The 22,107-nt window shown below is 40.6% G+C and overlaps 2 long non-coding RNA genes across 2 annotated transcripts; both read right to left on the bottom strand.

The window, feature by feature from the left end:
* Nucleotides 1-1,350: 1,350 nt before the first annotated feature.
* On the bottom strand, nucleotides 1,351-5,552 carry LOC122451142. The gene is made up of 3 exons (XR_006272315.1): nucleotides 5,182-5,552; nucleotides 4,777-5,101; nucleotides 1,351-1,458 (listed from the first exon to the last, which is right to left on the bottom strand). It is a non-coding gene; the product is annotated as an uncharacterized LOC122451142 (long non-coding RNA).
* Nucleotides 5,553-6,761: 1,209 nt separating this feature from the next.
* LOC122451141 lies at nucleotides 6,762-12,503 on the bottom strand. The gene is made up of 3 exons (XR_006272314.1): nucleotides 11,630-12,503; nucleotides 10,696-10,780; nucleotides 6,762-7,125 (listed from the first exon to the last, which is right to left on the bottom strand). It is a non-coding gene; the product is annotated as an uncharacterized LOC122451141 (long non-coding RNA).
* Between the last annotated feature and the right edge of the window lie 9,604 nt (nucleotides 12,504-22,107).

Genomic DNA, 22,107 nt, shown 5'->3' with positions numbered 1-22,107 from the left:
TTGCCCAGATCCACCCACTATCTATTGCAACTATAGCTTTTAAAAAAACAGAGTTCTTAAATAGGAGTTAAAAGTCAAAAGTACTACTCCATCCATGGGCTGAAGAATGGATGTTTGGTTATGAAAACATGGCATGAAAACATTAACTTTGTTGTACATTCTATTAGAGCTCTTGGGTGACCAGGTGCATTGCCAATATGCAGGAATATTTGGAAAGTAATCTTTTTTTACTAAACATTAGTTCTCAACTGTGGGCTTAATATATTCAAGTAAACCCATGTTGTATACAGATGCGCTCTCACCCAGGCTTGGTTGTTCCATTTATATAGAGTACAGGCAGAGTGATTGAACATAATTCTTAAGGATTATGGATTTTCATAGTGGTACATGAGCATTGGTTTCACCTTAAAGTCACCAGTTGCATTAGCCCCTAACAGGAGAGTCAGCCTGTCCTTTGAAGCTATGAAGGCAGGCACTGACTTCCTCTGTAGCCATGATAGTCCTACATGACCTCTTCTTTCAGTTTAAGGCTTTTTTTTTTACCTATGTTGAAAGTCTGTTGTTTATTGTGGCCACCTTCGTGAGTTATCCTAGTTAGATCAGCACTTGCTGCTTCACCTTGCACTTTGATGTCGTAGAGATGGCTTCTTTCCTTAAACTTCATGAACCAGCTTCTGCTATCTTCAAACTTCTTCTGCAGCCTCCTTACCTCATTCACACTCCACAAAAATGAAGAGAGTTAGGCTCTTGCTCTGGATTAGGCTTTGGCTTGGGAGAATGTTGTAGCTGACTTGACCCTCTATCCGGACCGCTCAGACTTTTCTTCATATCAGTAATAAGGCTATTTCACTTTCTTAACATTCATGTGTTCACTGGAGTAGCACTTTTAATTTCCTTCAAGAGCTTTTCTTTTGCATTCACAACTTGACTGGTACAAGAAACACAGCTTTTGGCCTATCTTGGTTTTCAATATGCCTTCCTCACTAAACTTAATCATTTCAAGCTTGTGATATAAAGTGAGAGACGTGCAATGATTCCTTTCACTTGAACACTTAGAGGGCATTGTAGGGTTATTTATAGGTTTGTTTATTTATTTATTTTGGCTGTGCTGGATCTTTGTTGCTACCTGGGCTTTTCTCTAGTTGCAGTGATCAGAGTCTACACTCTAGTTGCAATGCACAGGCTTCTCATTGCCGTGACTTCTCTTGTTGCAGAACACTGGCTTTAGGGTACTCAGGCTTCAGTAGTGTGGCTCTCCAGCTCCAGGGCACAGGTTCAATAGCTGTGGGGCACAGGCTTAGTTGCTCTGGGGCATGTGGGGTCTTCTGGGACCAGGGATCTAACGCATGTCTCCTGCATTGGCAGGCGGATTCTTCACCACCAAGCCGCCAGGGAAACCCTGTAGGGTTATTAATTGACTTAGTTTCAGTGTTATTGTGTCACAGAGAACAGGGAGGCCTGAGGAGAGGGAGAGAGATGGAGGAACAGCTGGTCAGTGGAACAGTCAAAAAACACACAACACTTATCATTGAAGTGTGCTATCTTATATTGCATACTTCGTGGTACCCTAAAACAATCCCAATAGTAACATCAAAGACCACTGATCACAGATCACCATAACAAATATAAGTCAGGATGAAAAGGTTAGAAATACTGTAAGAATTACCAAAATTCTTACACACACAGTGAACAAAGTCAATTGGAAAACGGCACCAACAGAGGTGCCCAAAGCAGGGTTGCTATAAACTTCAATTTGTAAAAAAAAAAAAAATGCAGTATCTGCAAAGTTCAATAAAATGAAATGCAAGGACTTCCTCGATGGTCCGGTGTTAAGAATCTGCCTGCCAGTGTAGAGGACATGGGTTCAATCCCTGGTCCAGGAAGATCCGACATCCCCGTGCACCACAACTACTGAACCTGTACTCACGGTCCACAAGCTGCAACTACTGAAGCCCACGTGCCCAGACCCGTGCTCCACGACAAGAGAAGCCACTGCAACGAGAAGCCTGTGCACTCAGACAAAGAAGAGCCCCAGCTTGCTGCAACTGAAGAAAGCCCATGTGCAGGAAAAAAGACCCAGCATAGGCAAAAACAAATAAATAAAACAAAGTATAATAAAAGAATGTATGCCTATATATCTTTATGATGGACTACTATTCATCAAAAAAAAAAAAAAGAAATGAACTCCTGTTACACTCACCATGGATGACTGAAAAACATTATACTAAGTTAAAGAGCACACTCTATATAATTCCACTCATATGAGATCTGGAAAAGGAAAATCTCATTTATAATGACAGAAAACAGACCACTGGATTGCCAGACCACTGAAGGACACTGACCAAAAAGAAAACAAGGAACTTTGTGAGGGGGGTGGGTAATGGAAATATTTTATATCTTGGTTATAGTATTGGTCACACAAGTGCATACATTTAATCAAAACTCCTCAAACTATATATTTGAAATATATGTATTTTATGTAAATTATTTCTTGATAAAGTTGGTTTAAAAATACTAGCAAACTGAATCTAGCATTGCAAAAAAAAAAAAATCATTCAAAACAAAACAAGAAAATTCTCAAGACCAAGTTAGTTGTGGTATGCAAGTAAAAATTAGCTTAGTGTTAGTTGAACAATTAATGTCATTTAACACATTAACAAATTAAAGGAGAAAATATATGATTATCTAGAGATAGATCACAATAAAATTTAGCAATCGTTCAGTTTTTTTGGCCACACTGCGTGGCTTGCAGGATCTTGGTTCCCCAATCAGGGACTGAAACCAGGTCCTGGTGGTGAAAGTGCCAAGTCCTGACCACTGGACACCAGAGAATTCCAAACAATCGTTCATAATTTTTTTAAGTTTGGTGACCTAGGACCAAAAGGAAGCATCTTTATCCTGATAAAGTGGATCCACAAAAAACCAACAGGAAGTTTTTAGTTAGTATTAGCCATAAATAAACATGTGGGGGCTACCATTTTATAGCTAATGTAACTTGCTCTATAATTCAATAAGCATTGTTGGACCTACCAAATTCCAGATCCAGAGTGCAAGGAAATATAATTTGTAGATCCTGACTTCAGGGATATAAAAAAATCTGGTGATGGAGCCTTAAACAAAGTCATTTAAGAAACATCCTCATTTGGAGTGAGATTTAAACATATTCACTTGATTTATATTTTTAAAGTGTAGTTGACTTACAATATTATATACAATATATTATATATATTCAATTGTTCAACATAGTGATTTGATAGTTTTTACACAACAAAATGACAGCATGAGAAGTCTCATTACCATCTGTCACCACAAAAGTTATCACATTATTGACTATGCTGTACATTACATCCTTGAGACTTATTAAACATATTCTTTTTTAAAATACATCCAGAAATTTTATTTGATCCTCCCAGAGAAACATGCACAAAAATGAATCAACACATCCACACAAAACTTATTCATTTTAAATGCAAAGCAACATGTGATTAATACCAACTGGTGATGACCAATATTTATTTTGTGCAAGGCAGTAGAATGAATCTGAGATACAACAATGAGTTAGGAGGTTTTATTCAATGAAATCATGTCATGCTTCAGGGATTCAGTTTGTCATACAGGAGAGGTAGAATTGTCTCCGTAATTATATTTTATTCTCTACATTTTGTGTTTATCGTTCAAGATTTGTATTATTGAATAGGTTTTCCACAATGCACAGTCTCATGAAAAATTCAGTATTTCATTAAAAGCTGAGAATTTTCACAGCAAAATTTCTGATTTAGGATATAAAATATATTATTTATAGAGATTCATAAAATTGTTTTCTCAGAAGAATATTGAGAAGAAGGAAACAGAATCAGTTGATTTTGTCACAAAATGCGGAGAGACTGGCTAAACATGCACCAGCCTCTCATTCCAGAACATGACCTAAAATGAGTTTAAGGAAATTGTCAGCTGAGGTCAGTTGTGAATAATCACATTGTTAATCACTCAGCATCTCTCTCCTTTGAGTATCTTCTCTGTTAGAAAAGCATGATCTCCAATGTATGACAAAACCCACTGAAATGTTGTGAAGTAATTAGCCTCCAACTAATAAAAAAAATTAAAAAAAAAAAAAAAAAGAAAAGCATGATCTCTCGGCCCCGAGCATTTTGCATTTATCTTTCCTTCTGGCTTCTGCTCTGCAACACTAGGCTGAAATTGTTCTTTGTAAGATCACCAGTGGGGGCTTCCCTGGTGGCTCAGACTGTAAAGAACCTGCCTGCAATGCAGAAGACCTGGGTTCAATCCTGGGCTGGGAAGATTCGCTGGAGAAGGGAATAGCTACCCACTGCAGTCTTCTTGCCTGGAGAATCCCATGGACAGAGCCTGGAGGGCTACAGTCCATGGGGTCGCCAAGAGTCAGACACGGCTGAGCAAACAGACACACACAAGATCACCAGCAGCGCCCTAGCTAGCCAGTGGTCTCTCTTCAGCCTAACCTCTGGCTGATTTCATAGCTGGCTCCCCTTTGTTACCCCTTTCCTCACTTAGTGATACCTTCCCAGGTCTCCCTCTGGTTCTTCAAATATTCACCTCAGACTCCTCTCTCCCAGAGGGAATCTCGGGGACCCTGTGGCTTCAGTGACATTGAACAGTGATGGTTCCCACCCCTAATCCCCAAGTTTCTCCTGCTTCTGTTCCACGAAATGCCACCTCAGTATGCCCCAAACGGAAGGCACTCTCTCTCACCAAACCTTCCTTCGCCTATGCCTCACCATGGTTAACACGGCAGCTCACCTGAGTGCCAAGGCTCTGGGCTCAGAATCCACGGCGACATTTCCGTCTCCCTTACCACCACCAGATCCAAGGGCTCTCAAGTTCTGCCAGGTGGGCTCCTGAGTGTCAACTAAGTCTGGGCGCTCCTCTTCTCCCACTCTTCCTTTTTCTTTTTATTTACCTACTTATTTGGCTGTACCGGGTCTTGGTTGTGGCACACAGGATCTTTTGTGGCACATGGACACAGGCTCCAGATCGTTCGGGCTCAGTAGTTGCAGCATTGGCCTTGGTTGCTCCACAGCCTGTGGGATGTTAGTTCCCCAACCAGGGATCGAACCCACATCCCCTGCAATGCAAGGCAGATTCTTAACCACTGGACCACCAGGGAAGTCCCCCACTGTTTCCATTAAGCCTCCATCCTCTTACCCAGACTCCTTGCCTAGACTGCAGCTGCGGGTCAGCCTGCCCCCAGCTTCTTGGCTTCAACCTCTTCTGCTTCCAGGGAGATCTTTTAACACAATAATCTGAGTGCCTTCTTGGTGCAATGGTCAGCACATCAGTCTCATAATGCAATCATCTCTTCTTGTTACTTCCCTGCTTTTCTTGAATCTCTCAGTGCTTCTCTAATGACAACAGGTTAAAGTAAAAATTCCATCATATAAGATATGAGGTTTAAAAAACCTGGATTCTACCTCTTTTTCAGCTTCGCTTCATGCTTTTGTCTTCCACATGTCACCCCCACATGAAATACAAATGCACATCTACCTCTGCCACCCCATTATGCTAGACCACACTGAACTCTGTGATACTCCCCAAAGTCAGCTTTCTCCTTCACGCCTCAAGCGCCCTTCCCTAACATCCAGGGTTGCTAGATTTAGCAAATAAAAACCTAGGATACCCAGATAGATTTGAATTGTCCTATGTCTAAGTACTTCACATAAACCATGTTAACATTTCACCTTTGTACTCATCAATAAAATTCAGGGCTGGAATTCAATGGCAAGAGAATCCCTCTATCACCAGAGCACAGAATGTGGCCTCTTGCTTTCAATATCACAGAAATGCAGAAATGTACACTCAGCTGTGAAGATTATTTTAGTAGCTACTATTATTCAGTGTTTCATCAGTGGTTCATATGGCCTTGTTTATCATCTCAATTTTCCTATAAGATAGGTAATGTTGTCTACCTCATAACCAGTCAAAATGGCCATCATTGAAAAGTCTACAAATAACAAATACTAGAGAGTGTGTGAAGAAAAGGGAGTCCTCCTACACCATTGGTGGGAAAGTAAGTTGGGGCAGCCACCGTGGAAAACAGTATGGAAGTTCTACAGAAAACAGAATTACCGTAAGATCCAGCAATCCCATTCCTGGGCATAAATCTGGAAAAAACTATAATGCAAAAAGATACATGCACCCCTGTGTTCACAACAGCTCTCCTCACAATAGCCAAGACATGGAAATGACCTAAATAACCATCGGCAAATAAATGGATAAAGAAGGTGTGGTACATATATACAATGGAATTCTACTCAGCGATAAAAAAAAGAATGAAATAATGCCATTTGCAGCAACATGGATACAACTAGAGATTATCATACTAAGTAAGTCAGAAAGAGAAAGACAAATGGCATGTGATATTGCTTATATGTGGAATCTAAAATGTAGCACAAATGAACTTATCTACAAAACAGAAGCAGACTCATAGACATAGAGAACAGACTTGAGGTTGCCAAAGGGGAGAGGGTGAGGGAGATGGATGGACTGAGAGTTTGGGGTTGGTAGAGGCAAACTATTACATTTAGGTGGATAAACAGCAAGGTCCTACTGTATAGCATAGGAAACTATATCCAATCTCCTGGGATAGACCATAATGGAAAAGGCTATGAAAAAAGAATGTATATATGTGTATAACTGAGTCACTTTGCTGAACAGCAGAAATTAGCAAACATTGCAAATCAACTATACTTCAATAAAAAATAGAGAAAAAAGATAAATAATGTTACTAAAATTCATTTTATAGACAAGGAAGCTAAGGCATAGACAAGTTTCAGAACTTGGCCAAGGTTGTATAGTAAGTGAGGAGCACCAGAATTTAAACCCAAATAGTCTCACAGCAGATCCCATATGATTAATCTTTCTACTTTGACAGCTACTTCTGTCTGCATAGTGGAGGTGGTTTATGTCTGCCTGGCGGTGATTTAGTCATTCAGTTGTGTCCAGCTCTTCCAACTCCATGGACTGTAGCCCACCAGGTTCCTCTGTCCATGGGATTTCCCAGGCAAGAATGCTGTAATGGGTTGCCATTTCCTTCTTCATCTGTTGGTATAGTACTTTGCAATTCTCTTTTTTCGTTTCCTTGTGTGATATCTTAGGAAAAGATATAATATGACCAAGATTCATGTAACACTGTACACCAGAAATACAACACTTAAATAAAGCTGAAACCCCCCCAACTGCATTCCCTTCCCCTAGTAAATATCATGTTCAGTTGGTCCTGATCCTCACAATTTGTGTATATGTTGTTTACAAAATATAATATTATTTTATATTTTTAACATATGGTCATGTGGTATGTATTCATCAGCAATTTGCATCTTTCTCTCCTATTGTATTTTTGGGACTTACCTGTGTTGATACATATAGTCTTATTCATTAATTTTCACTGCTGCATAATTTTTCATTGAATGACTATATCACAACTTACTCATTCATTCCCTTGTTAATGGATATTGTTGCCAATTCTGGGTGTGTTTTTTTTCTTGCTTTGGCTTTTATTTTATTCTGTTTGTACAGTTGTTTGGTTGATTCTGTTTGCTTTGGTTTTTATTGACTAGCAACAAAAGCTATTATAAACTTCTTGCACATAGCTCCTCAGGCAAGAATTTCTCTTTAGTAAGTACTCAAGAAAGGAATTTCTCTTAAGAGTGAGTACATGCATTATTATATTGGAAGTCCTAGCTAACAGGGACTAAGAAAATAAGGGAAATAAGGAAAAGGGAAATAAGAAAAAGAAAATAGGGGGGAAAAAAGAAAATAGAAAAACAGGGGAAAAAAGAAAATAGAGGAAAATATGAAAAAGAAAAGCCACAGGGAATACAGAGGAAGAAACTAAAATGCCAGTATTTACAGTCAATCTAGCTGACTATATAGAAAATAGAAAATTTATTAAGAGAGTTCAACAAAAATGGCTAGCTCGGTCATATCCAACCCTTTGCCACCCCATGGACTGTACAGTCCATGGAATTCTCCAGTCAAGAACACTGGAGTGGGTAGCCAGTCCCTTCTCCAGGGAATCTTCCCAACCCAGGGATTGAACCCAAGTCTCCCACATTGCAGGCAGATTCTTTACCCACTGAGCCAGCAGGGAAGCCCAAGAATACTGGAGTGGGTAGCCTATCCCTTCTCCAGGGAATCTTCCCAACCCAGGAATAGAACCAGGGTCTCCTGCATTGCAGGTGGATTCTTTACTGGCTGAGCTACCAGGGAAGCCCAAAATTTAATAAAAGAGTTCAACAAAAATAGCTAGATATTAGCTCATGTTTTAAAATCTATTATATTATTATGCTATAGCCAAAAATAATTAGAAATATAAATTTTAAGAATAAGTAGGAATAAGTTTTACAAAAGATGGGTAGGGCCTTTAGTGAAGAAAATCATAAAAATTACATGATTCATTGTATAGCTAAATAAATAGATACACTTCCCTAGTTGTTCACTGTTAAAGAACTCACCTGCCAATGCAGGAGTTGAGGGTCGATCCCTGAGTTGGGAAGATTCCCTGGAGAAGGAAATGGCAGCCCACTCCAGTACTCTTGCCTGGGAAATCCCAGGGACAGAGGGGCCTGGTGGGCTACAGTCCATGGGATTGCAAAGAGTCGGACACCACTTAGCTACTGAGCATGAGCATGAAATAGATACACAATATTCATAAACAGAAAGACTCAATATTATAACATTAGTTTCCCTCAAAGTAATCTGTAAATTCATTGCAATTCCAATCATACTTGTAAAAGATCTGGGAGAAAATTTGTGCAGTGCATTTATTCAATGAAGAATGGTATATCTGAAGTATATAAAGAATCACACAAAATAGACATAGTGTTGTAGGTAAATTATACTTCAAAATTAAATAAACAAACAAAGTCATAAAAAAAACTGATAAGATCTGTGGTTACCAGAGGGAAGGGGGAGATGCATGAAGGCCGTCAAAAGGTACAAACATCCAGGTATAATGCAAACAGATACTAGGGATGTAATGTACAACATGACGTAGAATTAACACTGCTGTATGTTATCTAAGAAAGCTGCTAAGAGAGTAACTTCTAAGAGTTCTCATCACAAGGGAAAAAAATTTGTATCTATGTGAGATAATGGATGTTTACTCAGCTTATTGTGACAATCATTTCACGATGTACGGAAGTCAGATCATTATGCTGCACACCTTAAAAAGCACTGTATGTCAATTATATCTCAATAAAACTGGGAAATTTTCTAATTAAAAAAAGAATCACACAAGACAAAGTAAATAGACAAACAAAATCTTAGGAATATAGACAGTATACATGGTGGTTTAAAATCTGCCCCCAGATTCTGTCCATATTTCCTTCAAAAAGTAGAGCTAATTTCCTTCTCCTTAAGTGTGAGTTGAGTTTGATAACGCATTTCAAACAAAAAGAATAAGATGGGAATGAAGGGAGGCTTGTGTGCTATTTCTATGGCAAGGTCATAAAAGACATCACGATTTCTCTGTTGTCTCTTGGGTACCTGATTTGGAAGATGCTAACCACTGTGTCCACAATAAACTGTGGAAAATTCTGAAAGAGATGGGAATACAGACCACCTGACCTGCCTCTTGAGAAAGCTGTATGCAGGTCAAGAAGCAACAGTTAGAACTGGACATGGACCAACAGACTGGTTCCAAATAGGAAAAGGAGTACATCAAGGCTGTATATTGTCACCCTGCTTATTTAACTTATATGCAGAGTACATCATGAGAAATGCTGGGCTGGAAGAAGCACAAGCTGGAATCAAGATTGCCAGGAGAAATATCAATAACCTCAGATATGCAGATGACACCACCCTTATGGCAGAAAGTGAAGAGGAACTAAAAAGCCTCTTGATGAAAGTGAAAGAGGAGAGTGAAAAAGTTGGCTTAAAGCTCAACATTCAGAAAACTAAAATCATGGCATCTGGTCCCATCACTTCATGGGAAATAGATGGGAAAACAGTGGAAATGGTGTCAGACTTTATTCTGGGGGGCTCCAAAATCACTGCAGATGGTGATTGCAGCCATGAAATCAAAAGACACTTACTCCTTGGAAGGAAAGTTATGGCCAACCTAGATAGCATATTAAAAAGCAGAGACATTACTTTGCCAACAAAGGTCCATCTAGTCAAGGCCATGGTTTTTCCAGTGGTCATGTATGGATGTGAGAGTTGGACTGTGAAGAAAGCTGAGCGCTGAAAAATTGATGCTTTTGAACTATGGTGTTGGAGAAGCCTCTTGAGAGTCCCTTGGACTGCAAGGAGATCCAACCAGTCCATCCTAAATGAGATCAGGCCTGGGTGTTCATTGGAATGAGTGATGCTGAAGCTGAAACTCCAATATTTTGGCCACCTCATGCGACGAGTTGACTCATTGGAAAGGACCCTGATCCTGGGAGGGGTTGAGGGCAGGAGGAGAAGGCGACGACAGAGGATGAGATGGCTGGATGGCATCACCGACTCGATGGACATGAGTTTGAGTAAACTCCGGGAGTTGGTGATGGACAGGGAGGCCTGGCGTGCTGCGATTCATGGGGTCGCAAAGAGTCAGACACGACTGAGCGACTGAACTGAACTGAATCACTATGTCATGAGGACACTCAAGCAGCCCTAGGGAATGGTCCATGTGGCAAGGAAGTGAGGTATCCATCCAATAGCAAATGAGTGACCTACCTTGAAAGCAGATTCTGTAGCCTCAGTCAAATTTGCAGATGACCACACTCCCAGCTGACATCTTGACTGCAACTTTATAAGAGATCTTGACACAGAACAACATAGCTAAGCTATGCCCAGAATTCTGACACTCAAAAATTATGAGTTAATAAATTTTTGCTCTCTTAAGCTGCTGTATCTAGTAGTAATGAGTTATGTAGTGATAGATAACTAGTACATGAAGTTATATAGTAACAGCATAGTGACTACAAACCCAAACACCAAGTCACACTGTCTAGATTCAAATTCTGGCTTCACTGCTGACTAATTATGTGACTATGGGAAGTGACTAGCCATCTAACTACCTCAGTTTACTCACCTATAAAGTGGAGATAATGCCAGCATGCCACACAGGACCACTGTGAGGATTAAGTGAGTTAATGTAATAAAGCAATTGGAAGAATATCTGGCACACAGGAAGCATTCAAGAAGTGTTAGCTGCTGGTATCAATTTACAAAAGAGTAAATCTGAATGTAAATTGGATAACCAACCTCATTAGGAAAACAAAGTAAAATCACCATGAGACTTCCTTGTTCTGCATAGAGTTAGCAAAAAGCAAAAAACTCTTAGCCTGAGTGATGGTAATTGGGCATCTTCACTATAGGATAATTTACCAAGATGTCTGTCTCTGGTGTGAGCACATTTTTTTGTGAGCAAGTTATACTTCAATTCAAAATTTTAAATTAATAAATAACACAAGACACACACAAAGCCAATACTCTCCCTCACTCTACCCTTACCCCCAGAAATGCTCTGTTAAAATTGGCAAATTGGCAAAGACGTGGAACACAAGAACTCTCACATCTTGCTTGTGGAAGTAGAAATTGTTACAGCTATTTTAGAGAGCAATTTGGCAATGCTAGCAAAGCTGAAAATTCACAAGTAAGGTTTTACCTGAGTGATAGGATACAGACTTTCACTATCCAGTTTTCTGTATCTTCTTTAAACTTTCATTCCTGTCAAGATACCAACGTGGGGGATAAGGAAAGTATTCAACCCAGCCATAAAATTCTGTGACCTGGACCCATTTATATTCTTAAAAATCCTAACATAACAGAGAGGAATGGTTCTTCTGCTGCCAGCCTCCGGGACAGCATGTAAAACATGCCTGGCATGCTGAACACTTTGTTATGGGCCTCTGAAAAGGAGAATTCCTAGATAAAACAGTAATCAGGGCTTTTTTAAAAAGCAGAAGGACTCAAAACCTGAAAAGAAATTAAGAATGAGTTATATTAGGGGCAAGAAAGAGAGTAGAAAAAGAGGTTGTCTTAAAACTAATCCAGTATTTAAAAATTTTTTTAAATTGTGGTGAAACATATAAAATTAACCTTTCTAACAGTTTCTTAAATGTACAGTTCAATGCCACTAATTATATTCGCAACATTGTGCAACCATCACTACTATCCGTCACCCCAAACAGAAACTCTTAAACATTAAACATTAAATAATAACTCTTCCTCACTTCTCCCCACAGCCTCTAGTAACCTCTGTTCTACACTCTGTATCTATGAATTTAATTACTCTAGGTACCTCACATAAGTGGAATCATGCATTATTTGTCCTTTTGTGTCCAGCTTATTCCACTTAGCACATTATTTTTAAGATTCACCCATGTGTTCAAAGGCACAGCTCAGAATTCCTCTTTATGGTTGAATAATATCTCATCTATGAAGTAAAGTTGCTCAGTCATGTGCAACTCTTTGCAATCCAGTGGACTGTAGCTTACCAGGCTCCTCCTTCCATGTGATTTTCTAGGCAAGAGTCCTGGAGTGGCTTGCCATTTCCTTGTCCAGGGTATCTTCCCAACCCGGGGATTGAATCTGGGTCTCCCACATTGCAGGCAGACACTTTACCCTCTGAGCCACCAGGGAAGCCCAGCAGGTCACATTTTGTTTATACTAGTGAGAACCTACTATATAACACAGGGAGCTTAGCTCAGTGCTCATCTATCAATGGACACTTGGGTTGTTTACACCTTTGGACTATCATGAAAAATGGTGTGATATACATTGGTGGACAAGGATCTGCTTGAGTCACCTGAAGTAAAGTTGGTCATGAGTTCCACTAGGGGTGGATGTTGAAGACAGGGGTGAGCCTATGAGGTGCTCAGGGGTCAAGGACGGACTCAGCTTTATTCATTCAGTTGGTCAGTCTTGCAACAACTATTTATCAAACACCACAATGCAAGAAACTGAGGTTCAAAAGTGGGGGAAATAAAACACTGTTCCCTCCTCTCAAAGACCTTGTTCTCTAGGTACTAAACAAGAAAAGATGGTTTAAGAGTGAAAAGTAGAATAATTAGTGATGCTGAGCGTCTTTTCATGTGACTCAGCCACCTGTATGCCTTTTTCAGAGAAAGGTCTATTTAGGTCTTCTGCCAATTTTTTGATTGGGTCGTTTCCTATTTTAATATTGAGCTACATGAGCTGTTTGTATATTTTAGAGATTACTACTCTGTCAGACACTACCTTGTGTAAAACAGGTAACTAGTGGGAACCCGCTGTATAGCACAGGGAGCTCAGCTCAGGGCTCTGTGATGACCTAGATGGGTGGGGTGGGGTGAGAGGGAGACTTGAGTCTTTGTGACCCTATGGACTGTAGCCCACCAAGCTCCTCTGTCCAGGGGATTTTCCAGGCAAGAATACTGGGGTTGGTTGCCATTTCCTTCTCCCAGGGATTTTCCCAACCCAGGGATTGAACCCACATCTCTGATGTCTCTTGCATGGGCAGACGGGTTCTTTACCACTAGTGCCACCTGGGAAATGCCAAGAGGGAGGGTATATATATATACATATAGCTGATTCATTGTACAGCAGAAACTAACACGACACTGTGAAACAATTATACTCCAATTTAAAAAAAGGAGTGGAAACTATTTTTGTGATGTAACAACCAAATTGAGGGTCAGGATGTCCGGGGGTAGTAAATTTTAAGCCAAGACCTGAAGGCTGAGAAAACTCCCAAGAGAAGCAGGTGAATGTGAAAGTTGTGTCCGACTCTTTGCAATCCCATGGCCTGTAGCCTGGCTCCTCTGTCCATGAAATTCTCCAGGCAAGAATACCAGAGTGAGTTGGCATGCCCTCCTCCAGGGGATCTTCCTGACCCAGGCATCTGTTACGTCTCCTGGGTTGGCAGGCGGGTTCTTTACCACTAGTGCCACCTGAAAATCAAAGAGGGGTAACATAATGTTTCAGACAACAGGACAATAGGAATAGGAATTATTCACATCATACAGCAGGCAACAGGAATACCTTGTGTGAACCGGAAGGTAGGGAGAGCATGGTTCTTCAGAAGAACTTTCAAAGGCTCACCATGACTGAACTCTGAGAACAAAGAGTAGTGGTGGCAAAGATTCCAGAAACAGTAGATGCAGATCAAAATTTGGGGCTTAGGTGAATGGAAAAGCATTGAAGGACTTAAAGGTAGAAGGACGAGAATCTGATCTGTAAAGCAGAGATGACTGTGAAGACTGAGCACCAGAGGAAGATGTGGTTGCGTATCTGGCTTGGGCAAGCAGGTCACAATGATCTAATTTCCCATTGTCAGGATTGGCCTTGCTGTGGACGGGTGACCAAGTTCTGGCCAGGGAGACACAAGGCGAAGTCTCATAGGGGAGCTTCTGAGAAAGATTTCCTTCCACGGGGGGAAGCAAAAACATGCTCCTGTCGGAATTCATTACTTGAAACCCATCATGAAGAACATTGGAAAAGCCCAAATCAAGGGACATGGGAACAACTGACCTATATGCAGGGATCATCTGGCAACAAGCGTGAAGAGGAAAGCTAATGTGCTAAGGAAGGTGGAATGGAAAGATGGAAATCTTCTGGGTTCCTAACAACTATGTTTTGCTAGTGAATTAACCAATCCTAGGATCTAACTTCAATCAGAATTTATGCAGTTTAATGTTTAAGCCAGTCCCAAACTTTTCTATTTCATAGTACATATTAAAAAGTGATGTTCATATGACACACTTGGCTAAGCAGATGAGGATGCTCGTGGCTAGAGGTAACTGTCTCCAGGGTCTCCAGGCCACCCCAGGCTGTCACCCGGTTGCCCCAAGGACTAATTGGGTCAGTATTTCAGAGCATCTGGAACACACTATTGTGCTAGGCACACTGGTTGGCAAATACTATCTTAAGTCACTATTAGCTGGGCTTTTTTATTCCTTGCAGCTCAAAGCATGCCACTATCTGGCTGACAAATTCTAAGCATTATCCTCTTAGCAACCCAACGTAAAAACTTGAGTCATCCTGCACTCATTCCTGTCCTTCACTCTCACTTCCCTTATGTTTTTTGTCCAGGTGCCTCCTTGAAATCTCCACCTTCTGCCACTCACTTCACCCTTGCTGCTATGGCCTTCATCTAGGTTAACGCAAGACTCAATTGCCCCCCTTCTAATCTCAATACCTTTTCATCCATTCTAACATGGCCAATGACTGCTCTAAAATACAGGTTACAACTCTCCTTTAAATCATTGCTTAGGTCCCATCCGTCTCAGTCTCATGTCATGTTCATTTGTCATGAGGGCCACAGATAATTTGTTAAGAGGGAGAATACTAAAATATGGTGATGATTTGCTATTTAACATAACTTAGAATGTATTCCAATTTGTCCCAATGACGTATTTGTTTTACTTTCTGACATGCTCTCCTGAGTTACTAGAAGAGCACTGAGAATTTCTGCAGAAACTGTTTACCCTCCCAACACCCACACCAGAAGAAGGGGTGGAAGTTAGATGAACAGAATGATTTTAACCTTGAAAAAGAGGAACACTTTCTGTGGGATATGAGTGAAAGAGAAACAGGATAGATAAATATCCAAAGATTTGAAGAAAGAATCAGAAACACCTAAATTTAGGAAGGCTTAATCTTTTCAGAAAAAACCAGGTCTTTGTTGGGTCAAGAGACGAAATATTGGATATTTTGTTTGACCGCCGATCTTCTCTACCTCCTCTGAGCCTGGGAGGCTGAATAGTGTGAACTCAGTCAGCAACACTCTTGTCCCCACAGAGGGATGGGATCAGCCAATGACAGACCTTGACAGGAGATGAAGGGATGGAGTAGATTGAAGGTGGTTATGTTTCCCCCAGCTCCCTCCCTGCCTGGTACCATGTGTTGGCTATGTACCTGTACCCAAGGCCACATATGTTGCCAGGCTGCCTCTCCATGTAACTACCCTCCCGATGTTCCGGTAACCATTCCCCGTGGTTGTATCTTCAGGATTAAGGTGTTAATAGCTCTCCTACTCTCACTACCTCTGAGATACTGCACTGTCCCCCATTGGTTTTCTTAAATCTTGCACACAGCTTTATGAAAATCCTCTTGTTAAATTCTCAGAGTTGGTTTGAGAGTATTACCTATTCCTTGCTGGGCCCACCAGTGATTTTGAGTCACATAATGGGGTTTGGGTCATGCTGGAGGGGAGTGGAAAGTTTTGAAATGGTCATAATAAAGAGTCTTGTAGGAATCTGCTAAGCAAGCCTGTGAATGCTTGACACACAAGCCTCCATGCTCTCCTATCTTTGGGGAAGGAAAATATTCAGTGGTTTGCTGACTGAAATAATCAATTACCAATAAAGTTAAGTTTTATAATTATTAGTCAATATTATGAGTCACATGTGATTATATATGAATGACCACCAAATGAGCAGTAGTTTTCACTGTATGCCTACTGCAGTTAGCTGTGTTGACACACTTTTCTCTGATTTTGTTTCCTCATCCATAAGTAGATAACCTTTAAGGTTCCTTTTAGATTTCAGAATTCTGTGATCATATGATGACAGCATTGAACCTAGCTGCTGCTGCTGCGGCTAAGTCGCTTCAGTTGTGGCCGACTCTGTGCGACCCCATAGGTGGCAGCCCACCAGGCTCCCCCGTCCCTGGGATTCTCCAGGCAAGAGTACTGGAGTGGGGTGCCATTGCCTTCTCCATTTGAACCTGGGAATAGATGAAAACAAGGGAGATGAAAAAGAAGGGGAGGTGGCAAGGAGGAACCAAGAGCATATTCCTCATGTATATCCATGAATCTGCTGACAGCCAAACCCAACCGTGAATAGTTTTTCTTCTCTAAATGTTGATAGCACGTGACCTGTATCACAAAATCTCACACTCCAACATGTGATTTTATGCCACTCTCTCATCTCTAAACAGTATAGACATCAGTTTACCCTTGCCTCTGTGCCTCCCCAGGCTTCCCTGGTATCTCATCTGGTAAAGAATATGCCTGCAACACAGGAAACCCTGGTTCGATTCCTGGGTCAGGAAGATCCACTGGAGAAGGTATAGGCTACCCACTCCAGTATTTCTGGGCTTCCTTGGTGGCTCAGATCTGTGAGCCATCTGTGGTAAAGATCTGCCTGAAAAAAAAGAAGAATCTGCCTGAAATGTGGGAGACCTGGGTTTGATCCCTGGATAGGGAAGATCCCCTAGAGAAGGGGATGGCTACCCACTCCAATATTGTGGCCTGGAGAATCCCCATGGACAGAGGAGCCTGGCAGGCTACAGTCTACGGGCTCCCAAAGAGTTGGACATGACTGACCAACTTTCACTTTCACTTTTCACTATGCCTCCCCACTCAGTCACAAGCTCATCAAAAGTAGAGACTACATAATATAATTCTGTATCCAGTGCTCCCAAAGCTCAATATATTTTTGCAGATATTCAATATATGTTTAATGAGCTGAAATGATGAATACACACTGACTGATTTCCGTGTATTTCTGCCAAGAACCTTTCCCACACACTTCCATCTTCATTTGATTTTTGTTTTCATTGTAATGTTTTTATAGGAGAAAAAAGTAGGTGGCATTTGGGGGCTTAAATGATTTTCTCCCAATTTGTAAATATTTATATTTACAAAACTGGTACATTAGCTAGGATAAGCTAGGAGGTGGTTACAGGTGTGTGTGTACATGTGCTCAGTCATGTCCAACTCTTTCTGACCCCATGAACTGTAGCCTGCTGGGCTCCTCTGTCCATGGGATTCTCCAGGCAAGAATACTGGAGTGGGTTGCCATTTCCTCCTCCAGGGGATTTTCCTGACCAAGGGATCAAACCCACATTTCCTGCATTCTTTACTGCTGCACCACTTGGAAAGCCTAGGAGATAGTTACAAGTAAACTCAAAATTCCAGTGGCTTAATACAAAGGAACCCATAGCTCAAGTAACACACATTTATTCCCTCGCAGTTCTATAAGTTAGGAGACCAGTGGGCTCAGCAACTTCCCTTCTCTGGGTCTCTCAAGGCCAAAATCAAGCTGTCAACCAGCCTGAGCTCTCACCTGCAAGATCTGGGGGAAATTCACTACCAGGTTTATTCAGAACCCCGCTTCCTTACTAGCCGTCAGCCAGCATCACCGTTTAGACTCCTGGGGGCCTCTCTCCCGTTCTTGAGCATGGCCCCCTACCTCTCAGTGTCAGCAATAGTGCAGAAATCATTCTCAGGTTTGGGGTCCCTCTGATTCCCTGTTCTGCTGCTACTGTTCTGCCTCCAGCCAGAGGAAGTCCTCTGCTTTAGGGGCTTCTGTGATTAGATTGGACCCCACTGGATAAAACCAGGATAATTTTCCCTATTTTAAGATCTGTCACCTGGATTAGAACTGCAAAGTCCTTTTTGCCATGTGACATAACTTATTCACACGCTCCAGGCATGAGAGTGTGGACACAAACCAAACATGGTATGGTTTATACATGTGCCACACACCGTTTTGGTGTTTTACATACATCAAGTGATTTGATCATCACAAAAACCAGATGATGTGGCACTTTGAATATCATAACCATCTTGGAGGTGGGGACTAAGGCAAAAAAGGTTAAATAACTTGCCTAAGGTGGCACAGCTTGTCGGTGGCACTAGTGAGTTTAAAACACCAGCGACCCGGACTCCCAAGGCTGTACTCTTTACCTGAAACCACATTCTCTCTATAAGGGATATATAAATGTATCCTCTCTTGGCGTCTACATCCATGAACATGTGTTGTCACAAAATGTCAGAGGACCACATGGATGGTTCAGATATCTAAAATCATCCTGGCCTCAGCCAGTCTCCTGACTGGCTTTTCTTGGTGTATTCAACAAAATTATATTTTTCCTAAAATTCTTCTTAATACAGTAGTTGCTTAACTAAAACTATTGTACATCAAACTTACATTTACAAATAGCCAATTTGCCCAGAATGGCATTTATTAAAAAGCTAAATAAGGTAATTAATCGTTTGTGCTTGCTGCATGCTAAGTCACTTCAGTCGTATCTGGCTCTTTGTGAACCTGTGGGCTGTACCCCACCAGGCTCCTCTGTCCATGGGATTTTCCAGGCAAGAATACTGGAGGGGGTTGCCATTTCCTCCTCCAGGGGATCTTCCTGACCCAGAGATCCAATCCGGGTCTCCCACATTGCAGGCAGATTTGAGCCACCAGGCAAGCCCCAACTAACCACTTACTTAAACTTAAAAGAGCAATTTCCTAAGAAATATGTGTTGATTGTAAAGAGATTATAAAATTTGGCTTTTAAATACATGTATATTAAGACTTCCCCAAAATTAAGGAATCTATTTCTAGTGTCAAGGAAAAAAGTTGTCTAAGGCTTACATATGGTCATAAAAGATTCCTGGATTTCCTTTCAGTGGAATTCTGGTGTAGCATATTGTTTTCATTATCTATTACTGAGTAACATGTGACCCTGGAACTCAACAACTTAAAACAACTATTTTTTTTTCTGTGGGTCAGGAATCCAGGAGAGGATTACCCAGGTGGTGAGAGCTCAGAGTCTCTCATGAGGGTCCAGGCAAGATGACGGCCAGGACTTTGGTTATCTGCAGACTTGACAGAGCAGCAGATCATTTTAAGATGGCTCATCCACAAGCCTCCCTTTAGAGCTGCTTCAGCATCTTTATAACATGGTGGCTGACTTTTCCAAGACAGAGTGACCTGAGAGGGATAGAACCAGGTAGAAGCTGCAGCTCCATGAGAGAAGCATTATGACTCCAACTTCAGGAAACACCCAGAACAGGCAAATCCATAGAGACAAGAAGTAGCTTAGTTGTTGCCTGGGGCTGGGAGGGTTTGAATGAAATGGGGAGTGACTGCTAATGGGTACAGGGTTTCTTTTTAGGGAGGGATGAGTATGTTCCAAAATTTATTGTGGTGATGATTGCACAACTCTGTGGATATACTAAAAACTGCTGAACTGGATATTTTAAATAAGTTAACTGTATAATGTGTGAATTACAAAATTATATCTAAATAATGCTGAGAAGAAGAAGGAGGAGGAGGAAAAGAGACAAAAAGAGGAAGAAAAGGAGGTAGAGGACAAGGAAGAGGAGAAGGAAAAAGGAGAGGAAGAGGAAGCAGACAGTTACAATGTCTTTTATGTCCTGATCCCAGAAATTAAACACTATCACTTCCATCATGTTGGTGGTCAAATCCAGTCCACACTCAAAGGGACAGGAATTAAGCTCCACCTCCTGAAGGAAGGAGTATCAAAGAATTCATAGGCATATTTTTAAACAGTATATAGACCCTCCCTAGATTATTGATTCTATATGGTCATCTATTGATTCATCTTTCAACTCTGTAGAAATAAAAGTTAAGATATAAGGCACATGTTCCTGTACAAAGCAATGCAAATGAATTTTGCCAATAGAGGGATTTCCCCCCTGTAGAAAGGATGACCCCCAATTATTTCAATTTATTGGCCTTTAGTTTTGCATCTTGTACTATATTCACTTCAGAAGTCCTCATTGCCTCTACATTTCTGTCCTTCAAATTCCCTTTGAACTGGTTACAATGTCTTACTGGTTCTCTCATTAATTAATGTATTGAATAAAATGTCTGACATATTTATTTTACATTTGCTTAAAAGCCATGTCTTGTAACCTTTTGAAAATTATAATTTAGTTTTACTATTCATGTATGTACCCTGCTCTTTCTGCCAAAATTAGCATGGAGGGGCAGAGACTGGAACACTCTCAACATTACACAGCACAAAAGAAAACAAGAACATTACCTTGGCTAAGAGGTTGCACATATCCAAGTTCCTCTATTCCTAATCTTTATTTAATGTGTATCCAGGGCCATACACACTTTCAGAGCTCATCAGATGTTTGGGATGATAAAACTGCTGAGAAAGAAAATATAATACCCATCTTAGGGTCTCAAGTTTGAGAGGAAAAGTAGCTTACCATGACTGTTACTTTGTCTATAATTTACTTCCAAAAGCTTCAGCATAAACAAGGTAAAATACGAATGTTTTTATTATTCCTATTAACTTTTACTAGCTATTATTCTTGATTGTTTCTGTATCACATGATTTTCATTTTGAACAAGCTCAATATATGAAAATCTAGGTTTTTCTGAAAAATAAATGGTATAATGAGAATTTGATAGTCTTCATTTTGCAAAGGATCTCACAAGATTTGATTCCCTTCAAAAGGAAACTCTAGCTTCATTTAAAATGTGATTTAACTCACGAAAAATTAATATGAAGAGAATATGAGCAAAGAAAAGAAGTGAGAAGGACGAAATGTTCAAGGAATGATAAGTAATCCAATTTGGCTGGAATGAAATGTGTATGTTGGGGAGTGCTAGAGATAAGTCTGTGAAGGTAATTTCATTATAATTAATCATATATAAAACTCACACATGATTGTGTCTTATTAGGTTGCATCTGCTCAGTCTCAGAACTACCTTATCAAAAACACAGATGCAAATCCAATTAAGAATGTACCAATTAAAATGAGTAAAGTAGGATTTTTTAAAATGCTTTGTTGCTATAACTCAGATATAAAGGGCAAATATCTTAATTGTACAAAGATTTTTAAATATGTTTACTTCCTTATAGCCACTACTCAGACTGAAATACAGAACATTACTAGCACCCCCAAACTCTTCTTCATATACTCCAGTTAACACTACCCCACCAAACAAAAAACAAACAACCCACTATTCTGACTTGTATCACTCTGGATTAGATTTCCTGTTTGTTCTTGAACATTGTATAAATGGAATAATACAGGGTGTACTGTTATGTGTCTCCTTTCACTCACTTTTCTGTCTGTGAGATTCATCTATGATGTCGCAAGTAGCAGTAGTTTGGTTCTTATTGCTGTGTAGGTTCTCTGTTGTATTAAAAATATGTATTTATACACATACACACACACATGCACACACACATACACGGGGCTTCCCAGGTGGTGCTAGTGGTAAAGAACCTGACTGACAAAGCAGGTAGACATAACAGACCTGGGTTCAATCCCTGGGTTGGGAAGATCCCATGAAGGAGGGCACAGGAACGCACTCCAGTATTCTTGCCTGGAGAATCTCATGGACAGAGGAGCCTGGCGAGCTACAGTCCATAGGGTCACAAAGAGTTGGACAC

This window comes from Cervus canadensis, chromosome 12 (genome assembly GCF_019320065.1).
Source record: "Cervus canadensis isolate Bull #8, Minnesota chromosome 12, ASM1932006v1, whole genome shotgun sequence".
Lineage (NCBI taxonomy): Eukaryota > Metazoa > Chordata > Mammalia > Artiodactyla > Cervidae > Cervus > Cervus canadensis.
Note: the sequence above shows the minus strand (reverse complement) of the source record. Positions and strands in the feature narration are given on the sequence as shown.